A 13,743-nucleotide genomic window follows, 5' to 3' on the forward strand; every position below is an offset into this window, starting at 1 on the left:
TCTAATGTAAATATTTCCATTCAACTCTAAATATAACCAAACAGAACATTAAGTATGATGTCAACTGCTTATGTAGTTTTCTATTGAATAGTCTTTTTAGCATGTTTTTCTTATTAAATATTTTGGAAACAATCATTGGTGGGACTCATCTTTTATATCTTCTTTATTATTACCTTAAAAATAGTGTATATTGACACAGTAACTATCATGTCAGAGAAGACAAGAAAATTGTTTCTCTATTTACAACATCTATACTATCTGTTCTTTACTTATATAGGAGATTTTTGTTTATCCAATTAATCTAAGTGATTACTTAGATTTATTCACATATTTACAATTTTATCTTTTTTGTTTCTAGTATCTTTAAAATATACTCTAGTTTTTACTTTAGAGAATAATAAAATATTTCTTTAAGTTTGTTACTCCTGCTAAAAAAATTTCTTCTGGTTTTGTCTGAAAAAGTGTTTTTATTTGACTATGTTCTTAGTAGAGCTTTTCACGTTGATGATATACGTATGAATGTATTCATTCACATTTTTCATTACATTGAAAATCTTTCATATTCCCATGGCATCCATTGTTTTTTGTAATTAGTTTTCACTTGTTCCTTTGGATGTAGTTTTTTTTATGCATTTTATCATTTATCATCTGCATTCCTACTTTGCTGTGTTTAGTTGTAAATGTTCTTGAATTTGTCTTCTTTTAAAAGTTGTTGGGTTTTTCAAATTGGTAAATTATTGGTTTATTCATATCTAATAAATCTAAGGCATGATTTTCTAAATAAAATACTGCTCCATTTGTTTTTTATCATCCCATGAAATTCCATTTAAATATGTTAGTTATAATTCTATTTTCAATGTATATTTCTTGTTAATTTGTTAACCTTTTATCTCCATTCTTTAATGAATTCCTTATCTTATTTACTTTTAAAACCATTGATTGGATACCCAATTTCAATAATTGCTAGTAATTCTAGACATGTTTTACATTCTGATATGTAAATTTTTATATTTTCTAGTTCTAGAGTACTTTTAATCATGTCATGTATCTTCTTTTGTGTAAATAAAGCAATAATTTTAAAGTATGGAATGATTCTGTTCATAAGGATGTTCGCTGGGTTTCTATCAATTTCTTTCTTTTTGTTGTTATTAATGTCTTATCTCTTCAACATTCTTAATTTCCATTTCACAATGGCTATATTATTCATGAAACTATTTGTATTGGTAGTTTGAGGAACAAAATACTAAATTATTCTAGAAAATATTTGTATTTGCTTTTCTTATGTATCTATAGGTAAGAGCCATTTAGAATCTCCTTAACACATAATTTAGGAATGGAAAGTTATTGCCATTAGGGGGAAGATAAAACTTAGTTGGGAGGGTAATCTTTATCTTACAGGAGGATGAGTAGCATCTTTGTTCTCCATTAAATTATGGACAAAAGCATCCCTGTATCCTGAATTTTGACAGCCATAAATATCTCCAGACATTGCAACATAATCCTTGGGGTAAAATTACCACCAGTTAAGACCAACTGGCTTAACCCCAATTCTAGGTTGAGATTCACTAAAAATTCCAAATTGAGAGAGGCTATTCTTGAGTTCACATCAAGGCTATTGAGTTGTTCTAGTCTTAAGCTTAAGGTCTGTTTTTAAGGAATCCCCATCCTAAATTGAAGTTTTTCACTAGAGTATCCAAACTTGGTGGGATCTTAGCTCTAGTTTTACTTTCTTAGGATTTATAGTGTTTAATTTTTTCCTCACCATGAACAAAATATCCAACAACAATACAAAGGAGGAAAAGTTTATTTGGGGCTCACAGTTTCAGACAATTTAGTCCACAGATGACTAACTCCATGATTCTGGGCCTGACATGAGGTAGCACCTCACGGTTTTTATCTCATGAAAGTCAGAAAACAGAGAGAGAGAAAGGAGTAGAAATGTCAACAAAAAGAACAACCCTTCCAGGGCATACTCCAAACAACCCAGCTTCTTCAGCCATGCTTTACCTGTCTACAATTGTTACCCAGTCATTCATTTCAAAGTAGAATTGGCTGATTAGGTTATGATCGTTATGATCGTACTGTCATAATGTGATTATTTGACCTCTGAATATTCCTGCATGAACAGGAGCCTTTGAGGATGTCTGATACTTAAACTATAACATTCTGCCACTTGTCCCCCAAAGCTCAGAACATTCTCAAAATGCCAAATGTATTTACTCCACCCCCAAGATTCTCATTTTTTAACCGGTTTCAGCATTGCCCTAAAGTCCAAGTTCAAGTTTACTCTGAGACTGAAGGTAAACTCTCAGTTGTAAGCCTCTGGAACAGTCCAAACCAAGTTACATATATTCAAAATACAATGACACAGAGTATACATTCCTATTATTAAAAGGAGAAATTAGCATAGAAAAAAGGCAGGGAGCCAAAGCAAGACCAAGACCCGGAAGGACAAACAGCTCCCAGCACTCTGAATGTAACCCTTTGAATAGCATATAGGGTAAATTGTTGTGAGATGTGCTCTTCTAAGGGCTTGGGCAGTCCCACACCTTTAGCCCTGCCAATTGCAGGGCACATCAGCTATCTTTCATCCTGGCTCACTCCACAGTCAACAGAGTTTCTTGGCAGATGGTCTATGTTACTGACATCTCTTGATTCCTGGGATCAACATTCCTTCTTTGGTTTCACTTCACAGTTTCACATAATGACCTCCCAGGGGCACCCAGAGGGACTAAGGTCCTGCTTCCTTTTGTTTTCCCAGTCTTCCTTTGAAATCTTAGGAAGCCTTCACAAATCCCTAACTTTAGCATCCTGCATTTCTGCAGAAGAAGTGCTATCTGGATGATGCCAAGGTCTGCTGTCAGTTTGGGCAATGCTGGGACCCTTGGAATCATGGTTGTACTAGCCGCTGAGTGCAAATGTAACTCCTCATGTTGAAACAATTTCCTAGGCTCTCCTGTGTGAGCAGGGTACCTACATATTCTCAAAGGAATTTCCCTGGGAGACCCTTGAGCTGGCAATAGGTGTAGTCTTGTAAATTCCTGGAATTCCATCAAGTCACCTTCCCTATTGTCTCTGTGCAAAGTATTTAGCATAACTTCAGGGCAGTATCTCTTCAAGAAGAACACCTTCCTTGGCCCCAACTTTACAAGCACTTTTCTGGTCAAACTGCAGGTTTTTCAAATAAATACTCTCTGATTTTTATCCCGAATTCTCACAGTAAAACTGACTAAATGCTGCCAGAAATATTCATGCCACTGACTGAATCCTGTGCTGCTTGAATTCAGCCTCACATAAGGTCTCTCAACATGGGTGAATAGTATTCAAGTTCTATAACAGAGTACAACACAAGCAGCCTGTTGTAGTCAGCTTTTTCACTCCTGGGAACAAAATACCTGACAATAACAATTTTAGATGAGAAAAAGTTTACTTGGTGCACATGGTTTTTAAGGTCTTTATCTGTAGATGGCCAACTCCATTGCTTTGGGCCAAAAGGGAGGCAGACTATCATGGTGGAAGAGGTGGCAGAGGAAAGCTTCTTGGGACATGGAAATCAGGAAGCAAAGAGAGATAGCTCTCACTCACCAGGGACAAAATATAAACCTCAAAGTTATGCTCTCAATGATCTACCTCTTCCAGCCACATTCTACCTGCTTACATTTACCATTCAGTTAATCCAGTCAACTGGATTAATGAACTAATTAAATTAAAGCTCTCATAACCCAATCATTTCACCTCTAAACTTTCTTGTGCTATATTACAAATGAGCTTTTGAGGGACATCTCATATCTAAACCATGGTATAACTTCTACTCCAATTTCCAACACGGAATTTCCTCTGAAACCTCATTAGCAAGGTCCACATTTCTTTTGGGATTCTGGTCTTCTGAGTCACCATCAGAACTGCTGCCCATTAAGCTCTGTTTATATCATTCTAAAATTTTTCCAGCTTGTATTTCTAAACATTTCAAAATTCCTTTCATAAAAAAGACTTTTGAACCACAAGGCCATGTTAATCACAGCAATGACCCCACTTCTTTGCACCAATTTCTGTTCTAGTTAGTGTTTTCATTGCTGTGGCCAAAATAGTTGACTAGAACAACTTAGAGTAAAAGCATTTATTCAGGGCTCACCTTTCAGAGTCCTCAGTCTATAATTGCTGAGTTTATTGCTCTGGACCCAAAATGAAGTGTCATGTGGGACGGGCCCAGTGGTGGAAAGCTACTGAACACATGGTGGTCAGGAGGGAGGTGAAGGGAGAAGGGGCCACAGGAAGAATAATCCTTCCAGGGCATGCCCCCAGTGACCTATCTCCCCAGGCATGCCTCAACTGGCTACAGTTACTACCCAGTTATTAAATTCCAAGTAGGTCTGATTAGGTTACAGCTATAATAATCTAATTCTTTCACCTCTGATTCTTCCTGTAGTAACAGGAGTTTTGGGGGGAAACCTCTATCTAAATCATAACAAGTGGCCTTGTAGTTACTGGCTTCTCTAAACTAATTAAGAGAAGGCAGCTATAAAAAATTACCATAGACTGGGTGACTTAAATGACAAACATTTATCTCTCAGTTCTGGAGAGCAAAAGTCAAACATGGTGCTTGAAAAACTGGTGTCTGCTATAGGCCCTCTTCCCAGTCTGTGTTCTTGCTCAGTCTTTAAAAGACAGACAGCAGAGAGAGCATAAGCAAGCTCTCTCAGGTCGCATCTTATAAGGGCACTAATCCCATCATAAGGGCTTCACCATAATGTCCCGATTACCTCCTAATACCATATCCCTGGTGGATAGGTTTTGAACATATGAATTTGGAGAAGACAAAAATATGTGGTTAATAATGGCCTCCCAGTCTGAAGAGGATGATCATATATGTCTGCAAGTTAGTCATTCCCCAGTGTTGGGTTTCTTCTCAAAATATTAGACTAGCAACTTCTCATTGACATGTTAACCCTATCAATTACTTATTCTGCTGTTGCAACAATTTATTACAACCAAAATACTGATTTATTTGCTCAATGTTTCTGTGGGTCAGAAGTCTAGGCACATCATGACAGAATTATGTTTGTCAGGGACCCACAAGTCCAAATTCAAGGAGGTTCCTGGGATGTGGTTGCCATGTCAGTCTCAGAATCTTTTCTGAACTGCCTGTTTGTTGATAGAAGCAATTGCTTTTTCACTCCTCACACATGATTCTCTGCAATTTTAAGCAATCAAAAGCATGATGAATCCTCTTTGTGCTTCAAATATCTGACTTCTTCAATTTCTGCTTTTAAAGGTACCTGTGATTACATTGAACTACCTGTGTAATCCAGCACAATCTTCCCATTTTAAGTTCAACTGTTTAGTGACTTTAATTACAATAGCAAAGTCCCTGTAGCCAAAACGAATTCATGGCTATAATGCCTCATCATATTTGCTGTCGCAGGAATTAGGACAGCAAATCATTCCACCACATTTCCCCATGCCTTCAGGAAGAATTTTAGAAGATACTTTTTCAGTTTTCTGGTTGTGAACAACAGAAACTCTGGACTGGATATTTATTCTGCCACTACTGGAAACAGAAATCCTCTTAGCCTGGTTTTAGTTCAGTGTTTTAAGTTTGTTTTGCAATTTCTTCCATTTTTCCAGCATCAAATGTTAAGAATGCCAGCTATGTGAAAGGCTAAGGAGGATCAAATTCCAGGTTTTCACTTACTTCTGTGCAGCTGTCTATAAAGTATCTTGTTTCTTTATGACCCAGTCCTTATCTATTAACTTACAATCATAGAACATATGACATTGAATTATGAGAATTAAATAAATGTACACAAATTCTTAGAGAACTAAAATGTTAAAGTGAATATTAGTTTTCAGTATGGTCATTTTGTTATTAATTGTTACTAGAATGTTTTTTGGATAATTAAATTGGAAAGCTGCCTAATCATCTGCATTTCAATTCTAAGGAAAATAGATCTTTGCAAATTGCAGATCTAGTTGCATATTGCCTATATCAAACCTGCTGAAAATTAGACAAGAAAATTCCAATAAGATACAAATAAAAAGTAATAGCAACAACAAAATTACACCTGTTCATCTCCTTTAGACTTGCTCGTTCTTAATACTGTATAACAATTTAGAAAATTATATAGGAGCTGATGAACTAATCATGAACTAGACAAATTAAATGCTCTGTGTGATCAATTTTGCCAGACTATCAAAACACTTTCATAAAAATATTTCAGGTAATAGGCAAAATCAGAGAAAATCATCTTAGTTCTACAAGTACATATACAAAGGATATGATTACAGCTTTTGCCTTAAATCTTATTGAGCATGTTTGAATTCAAAGTCAATTATAATATGTGAACACATTCACATCAACTTCCCAAGAAAAACAGTGTCACACTTAATTATAAGCAAACTTAAAAAAAAAACACAAAAGTTCATCTGTGAGATTTGTACAGAAGCAGTTATTAATCTTAAAGTAGGAAGTTCTGAAATTTAAGTAATTGGTGTTTAGATGAATGGAAACACATGAGAAATACATAAAATATAGAAATGATGATTTGTATAAATTTGGTCATTTAAATGATATTCTTCCTTTTATATTTAACTTCTTCCTTTTATACATGAAAATGATAACCTAAATGAAAAAAAGACTATAGAAAATTAAAGCAGAAGAAATAAAACCACTATAATATATTTTGTCTTACGTCTCTAACCATGTTTAGCATGCTATATTCACCATTACACAAATACAATATTAGAAATATTTTATTAAGAAAGTTGTTGCTTCCTAAATCAAATGTTTCCAATTTCTTCTCCACCCAGATATGTTTATTCTTCCTCATTTTCATCAAAGGCATTCAGACTCTGGATTTTAAGCTATGCCACTAATTAGAATCCTTGCAAGATATGTTTAACAATGCTCCTCCTGGCTTTACCACAGAGTAATTAATCACAAATCTCTGGGGATAAGACCTAATCATCAATATATTTTAATAAGTTCCCCAAGAAATCCTTATACTATCAACTTTGAGAAACAGTTTTTTAAGAGCTATTATAGGCTAGGTGTAAGTGACATATAAAAGATTTTAAGTAAATAAGGAAATAAACCAAAAATATAGATGTTATGTAAGGGTATTGTGAATGAAGTTTTTAGTAAGTGCACAACTGTCATTAAAATATTAGGATTCATGTAACAATCAGTCTAAACAAATTACCTAATTTTCATTTCTTGAGTGAAATCAAATATGGAATTTTCAATGTCCTAAGACAAATAAAATGTAGGAATTTAATGAACAACACTTTTCATTTAAGGCAAAGGGTAAAGTTTGAGTTGGAAAAATGAATGGTGACAATCTAACTTAACTTTCTATACCAGTCAATCACATTCTCATATTGTTAGATTTTGAATGATTCATGTTTACTTCTATAAGTGATATGAAATAAGCTGCTAATGTTAATTCTTTGGAGGTTTCTCATATGAAATTTATGTGCACTACTAAATTTTTATAATTGGTTCTATTTTTGCCTTCTGGGACATTTTGCATTAGTAGAATTGTTCTCTAATTTAAACATCATTTCATTTTTGCATATACCTACTATAGCATGTTTCATCTAAAAAATCTTCTTAAAACAATTAAAATGTCACAGAGGAATTATTTTAATCACAAAATTAGTACTAACTATAATTAAAAGGAAGTCAAAGCAATTGCCCAAATATGTAGTAACAATATTGAAGAAGCTACCACAAGGAAACCTGAGAGAAGCCAAACCCTCTCTTAAGGGGTGAATTGAATCTTCCAAATAATCATACAATATAATCTTTTTTAGCTTTCTAGGACTACAAGAGCAGAGTATCACACATTGTGTCTTAAAGAAACAAAACATCTATTTTCTCTCAATTCTGGAGTTTAGAAATCTGAGACGAAGGTGTTTAGTGGGATTGAGAGAAAGGGTTTCTTCTAAGGACCCTTGGCTTATAAACAGCTATCTTTTCCCTGAATCTTCACACTATCTTCCCTCTGTGCCCTAATCATTTCCACTTCTTAAATGACACCCACTATATTGAATCAGGACTCATTTGTTGATCTCATTTTAATGAAGTGCTGGGTGTTATAACTTCAACATATGGATTCTGGGGAGATGCAATCCAGTCCAAAATAAAGTCCGGACCCCAAATACCTCAGAATATGATTTTTATTTAATAAAGTGAGTTGTTGCTGACATAAGGATTAAGTGCAGATGATGCCACTGTAATGTGACAAACTTTCGTTTTTATGAATGGGTGTCATTTGAGTTCAGACACACCTCACATGGGGAGAGTGCTAAGTGAAGAGGAATATGGAGATTAATGGTGATGCGCCATCTGTAAGATGAGAAATGCCAACATCTTCCAGCAAACCGCCAGAATCAGGCAGAGAGACACGACCAGTTTCCATTCTCCATCCCACGACTCTCAGAGGCCAGCATCTGCTGACACTGCCTCACCAACTTCCTGCCTCCAAAACTGTGAGCCAGTAAAGCTCTGGGTCTCTAAGCCACGCAGTTGGTGGAGACAAGCACACAGCTCTATGAAACTAACACACCCACTTTTGAAATAGTTTTTTGATGTTCATGAAAACAAAACAAAATAAAACAATATATCTTACTACATTAGATCCTTAAGTATATGGTAAACAAATCAACTGAAATAATTTCTGTAAGTTGATGTATTACAGCAAAATAAAAATTATTGAGAAATTACTCAGGCTATACACATTAAGAAACAATATTAGATAAATATTAGATAATGACCCAAACTTATATATTGTTTGGCCTTAAATAAACTTTCATATTAAGGTTAAAATCACTTTATTAACTATTGATTACAGAGATCCTGTCGATGTGGAAAAAATCATTTGTTGTCAGGATTTACAAAATTTTATGATGATATTAATTAAATACTTTCCAAAGTAAATTTGATATGTATTTCTTAAGTCTAGCTTTTATACATTTATGATTCTTAGAATAGTTTTGAAGAAATGCATGAAAACAGCAAAATTCAAAAATAAAATTTTATGAAGTATGTCTTTATATTGAAATTATACTCTCATTTTCTTTGCAATTCATTCTTATTTAGCTTAGCATATTCATCTTGAGTGTCATTTTATGATTCACTTCTACCAATTTTTTTTCCTATTTTAACTTCTGTAAAAAATGTTGGCTCATTTATATGTACCCATGATGTCATTTTTTTTTTAAATAAAATTTTAAATTGATGAACTACGAATCATTTCTGTGTGCAGTTTCCAGAATGGGCAAAACATCCATGATATACAAATATTAAGGTAACGCTATTCTTGCCAGAATGCTTTCGAGGGGCATTTATTCTAATTCTATTTCCTCCTGGTCAAAACTGCCTTTCTGAAACTCCCCTGCATGTACCAGTTGTTCCCTTGGGAGGGGGACATTTTTGGTCAAATTGGAGGAAGTTATGGAGGCAAATTTGTTCAATCTCCTCTGGTTTTGCTCCAGAAGGTGCATCTTAGTTTCTCTCTTGTGATAATAGACACCTGCCCAGGCTTGCACTGGTGATAGCTGGGGAAAGACTATGCAATCATTCTCAAGAGTAAAATCTCTGGTGATGTAGTACCTGGGTGTTATTCCTAACCCACTAACCTAGCTGTGTAAGTGTAGGCAAGGCTTTTTTTGTTGTTGTTTTGTTTTTGTTTTTTTAGTTGTATATGGACACAATAACTTTTTAATTTTATTTCTTTTTATGTGGTGCTGAGGATCAAACCCAGCACCTCACAGGTGCTAGGCAAACGCTGTACCACTGAGATATAACTCCAGTCCCTTAGGCAAGTTTATAATCACATTGTGCTTCTTCATGATATATAAAATGGAAATGAAACTATATCAACTTTTTTCAGTTTTTATCCATTTAAATGACCTAATCCTTATGAACTGATTGCAAATGCCTGGCTTCCAATGAGTATTTCCTATTAGTGATTATCACCCTTTTATTTTCTCTGTTCTTTTTTTAATTGTTCATAATTTGGGTATAGTAAATAGTGATTTCATTGGTTGACCCAATGAAATTGTTTCCTCCCTCCCTCCTCCCTCCCTTCCATATTCCTCCTTTCCCTCCCTCCCTTCCTTCCTTCCTTTCTTTCTTTCTTTTTCTTTCTTTCTTTCTTTCTTCCTTCCTTTCTTTCTTTCTTTCCTTTAAAGTACTAGTGTTTGAACTCAGGACCTGATTTACATGCTAGTTAAGTGCTCTATCACTGAGTCACATTCCTGGCCCCTTTCTATTTTTTTATTTTGAGACAGGGTCTTGCTAAACATCTGAGGCTATTCTTCAACTTGCCATTATCCTCCCTCAGTTTCCAGAGTCACTGGGATTAAAGGCCTATCCAATTGTACCTGTTAAATTCCAACATTAATCATTTAAAAAGAAAAAAAGAATCCTATCTTGCAAAATTAATTTAAGGGAATTTTGAGAAATCCTAATCTAGAACAAGAAAAGGAAACTAAATATAGACCAATACTGTGTTTAAATTTTTTTCCACTCATCTATTAAATGCAATGAAACACTGACCCTAGTCATTAGTTTGAGTAAGGTTGGTGGTTCTATTTAAGGGTTGATTCATGCAAATATTTGTTTTTCAAATTCTACACAATCCTGTATTTATATACAACTTCTGTCCCATACAGTACTAACTCATCACTTTAAGATACAGAAGTCACTCTGCCTCTGTTGCAGGGCTGGGGCCTTCCAGGAAACTGAGGCAGCATGAAGTTCCCCCTCCATACCATATTCTATGATCAAGTCAGAAAGATTTTAGACATGTTGTCAGTGTAACAGGCATAAGTTTATTAGAAGAGTGTAAAAGGGAACACTCACAAGGGAGAGAGTGGGTCCTCTCTGAGAGAGACGGCATGTCTCTCCTGCCCACTAGTTTTATTGGAGGCTCTAGGGAATTTCCAGAGTCCTACCCAGGTCTACTTCTTGACTTTTGACTGACAGCAGGATGACTTCAGACTTGCGATTCCCCACTGCCTTGACCAACCTAGGTCACTTTGGAATAGACCAAGACTATTTTTAAAGATTTTATGGAGAGGGGACATTATTCTCTGCTTCCTGAATTATGGGATCTCGTCCATGTAAGGGTCACAAAATCTGTCCCTTCAGGGTGACTTGTGTTACTCTCACCAGAGTTATTTTGGGCCTGAATTTCTCCTACAAATAATAGGTAGTTTCCTGAGGAGTGACATATCCTTTCCACTTAAGACAGGCAGGCAGAACTGCAGATAAATTTCTCCTTGGAAAACAAAGCATGTGAGGTCAGCACTCTGGGCCTATTTCATAGACTTATTCCCTTAACTCTCTGTTTCCATACTCATATCTATATGTCCCCTACAGCCACCAACAAGGAAAAAGAATGTTTCTCCCAGTACTGAATTGAATTTTATCCCTCTAGAGCACCCCCAAATTGATCTTGGGGTGGGCAAAAAATATAACTGCATAAGAAAGCATTTGTAAAGGAACATTCAAATTGGTGTGACCATTATGAAAAGCAGTATGGAGAATCCCACGAAAACTTGGAATGGAACCTCCATTTGACCCTGGGTTCAATTCCCAGCACCACACACACACACACACACACACAAAGAATGAGAAGTTATACTTTATTATGTATGCTGTATCAAAACGCATTCTATTTTCATATATAACTAATTCAAATTTAAATGAAGCAAACATTGAAAAAGAGAGATTCACACATTGATCAACAGGACTTTGTGAAATAATCTAGCAATCACATTTAAAAAAGGATGTAAATCATATTTATATTGGTTATCTTAACTGATCTCTTTTAAAGAAATGAATAGCCAGGCACAGTGGTACACTCCTATAATCCCAGAAACTTGGGAAACTGAGGCAGGAGGTAATCAAGTTCAAGGGGGAGAGATAGGGGAAGGGAAGTGAGTGAAAACAAAGAAATGAAGGGAAAGTTGTTCATAAATAAATGATTTAGGTAAACATAACATAAAAGCACATCGTTTGTTGATAAAGATTTTTTTTCTTCCTTTTCAAATATCTTATTTTTCTTCTGACCATCTTGTACTATCTTATAATTCCATACTATGTTAACAGGTATGGAGACAAAGGATATACTTGCTTTGTGTCTGATCTTAGGAGAAAAGCAGTCACCCCTCGCCCCCTGTAAGTGTGGTGATAGCTGTAGATTTTGTGGTAGATGGACTGTATTCATGACCCTGGCATGAACTGATGCTGGATTTTGTCAAATATTATTCTGGCATGAATGATATTATCATATGACCTTTTAACTTTTGATGTTGATATGCTGAATTACACTGATTTTTTAATTCTTAAGCAGTCTTTTACTCCTGGATTTAGCACCACTTGAAAGTGATGTATAAATACTTAATGCATTGCTCGATTGGATTTGTAAATATTTAATTGAAGATTTTTTCTATGTTAATGAAATACTGATCTAAAATTTTCTTTCTTTTAATCTACTTTTAAACAGAAACATAGAAAGCATAAAAATTATACATATAAATGGGGTACATAATGTTTTGATAGAGGTATCTACCCTGTAATTTTATGTCAGGTTATGCATATCTCTCTTCAAACATTTATCATTTCTTTATGGTAAAATTTTAGTACAACTTTTGTTTTTTCTAAATTAAATGGAACATAAAATCTTGCATACTTTACAGATTAATAGGGATCATGTGGTGTTTCAATAGATGTGTACATTGTGTTGCTTTAAACCAAGCTAAGCACATCTATCTTCTGAAACATTTATTATTTCTTTATATTAAAAATAATTCAAAAAAATTTTGGGGCTTTCCTACACTAACATAGCCACATCAATGTTTATAGCAGCTCAATTCCACAATAGCTAGATGTGGAACCAACCTAGATGCCCTTTAACAGATGATGAAAGAAACTGTGATATATAAATATATATATATATATGAATATTATTCAGTTATAAAGAAGAATATTATGGCAAATAAATTGATAGAATTGAAGAATATGCTAAGTGAAATAAGTCAAGCCCAAAAAAACAAAGGCTGAATTTTTTCCCTGATAAGTGGATGATGTTATATAATGGGGGTGGGGGTTGAGGGTGAGAAAAGAATAGAGGAACTTTAGATTACATAGAGGGAAATGAAAGGGAGAGAGGTGTGAAAAATGGTGGAATGAGGCAGACATCATTACCTGGTGTACATGTATGATTACATGGATGGTATGAATCGTCATTGTGTACAACCATAGAAATGAAAAGATGTACCCCATTTGTGTACAATGATTCAAATGCAGTCTGTAAAAATAAAATATTCTAGACCTTATTGCTGTTATGATTACTGTTATGTATGATAGCACACCAGACTTCGTGCTCCTACCTATTTATGAGACTAATCTAACTATAAGAAGGAGTTTGGAAATGCTCCCTCAGCTTCCATTTCCAGAAAAAAGTTTTTTGAAGATTAATGTCATTTACTCCTTAAACATTTTATAGAATTCATCACTGAAACACTTGTGTCAGGTATTTTTCATCTTTAAAATTATGTATTTAAAGATATAAAGCTATTCATTATCTATATTTTTGCTTGTAAGTTTGAATATATTGTTCCTATTCTGAATTGGATAATTCTATTTAAATTGTCAAATTTGTTACAATAGATTGTCATATAATTCTTTTATTATCATTTTAGTGTTTATGAGATTAAATTAATGAAGTTTAG

The sequence above is a fragment of the Sciurus carolinensis genome, chromosome 6, assembly GCF_902686445.1.
Source record: "Sciurus carolinensis chromosome 6, mSciCar1.2, whole genome shotgun sequence".
In the NCBI taxonomy this organism is placed as follows: Eukaryota; Metazoa; Chordata; class Mammalia; order Rodentia; family Sciuridae; genus Sciurus; species Sciurus carolinensis.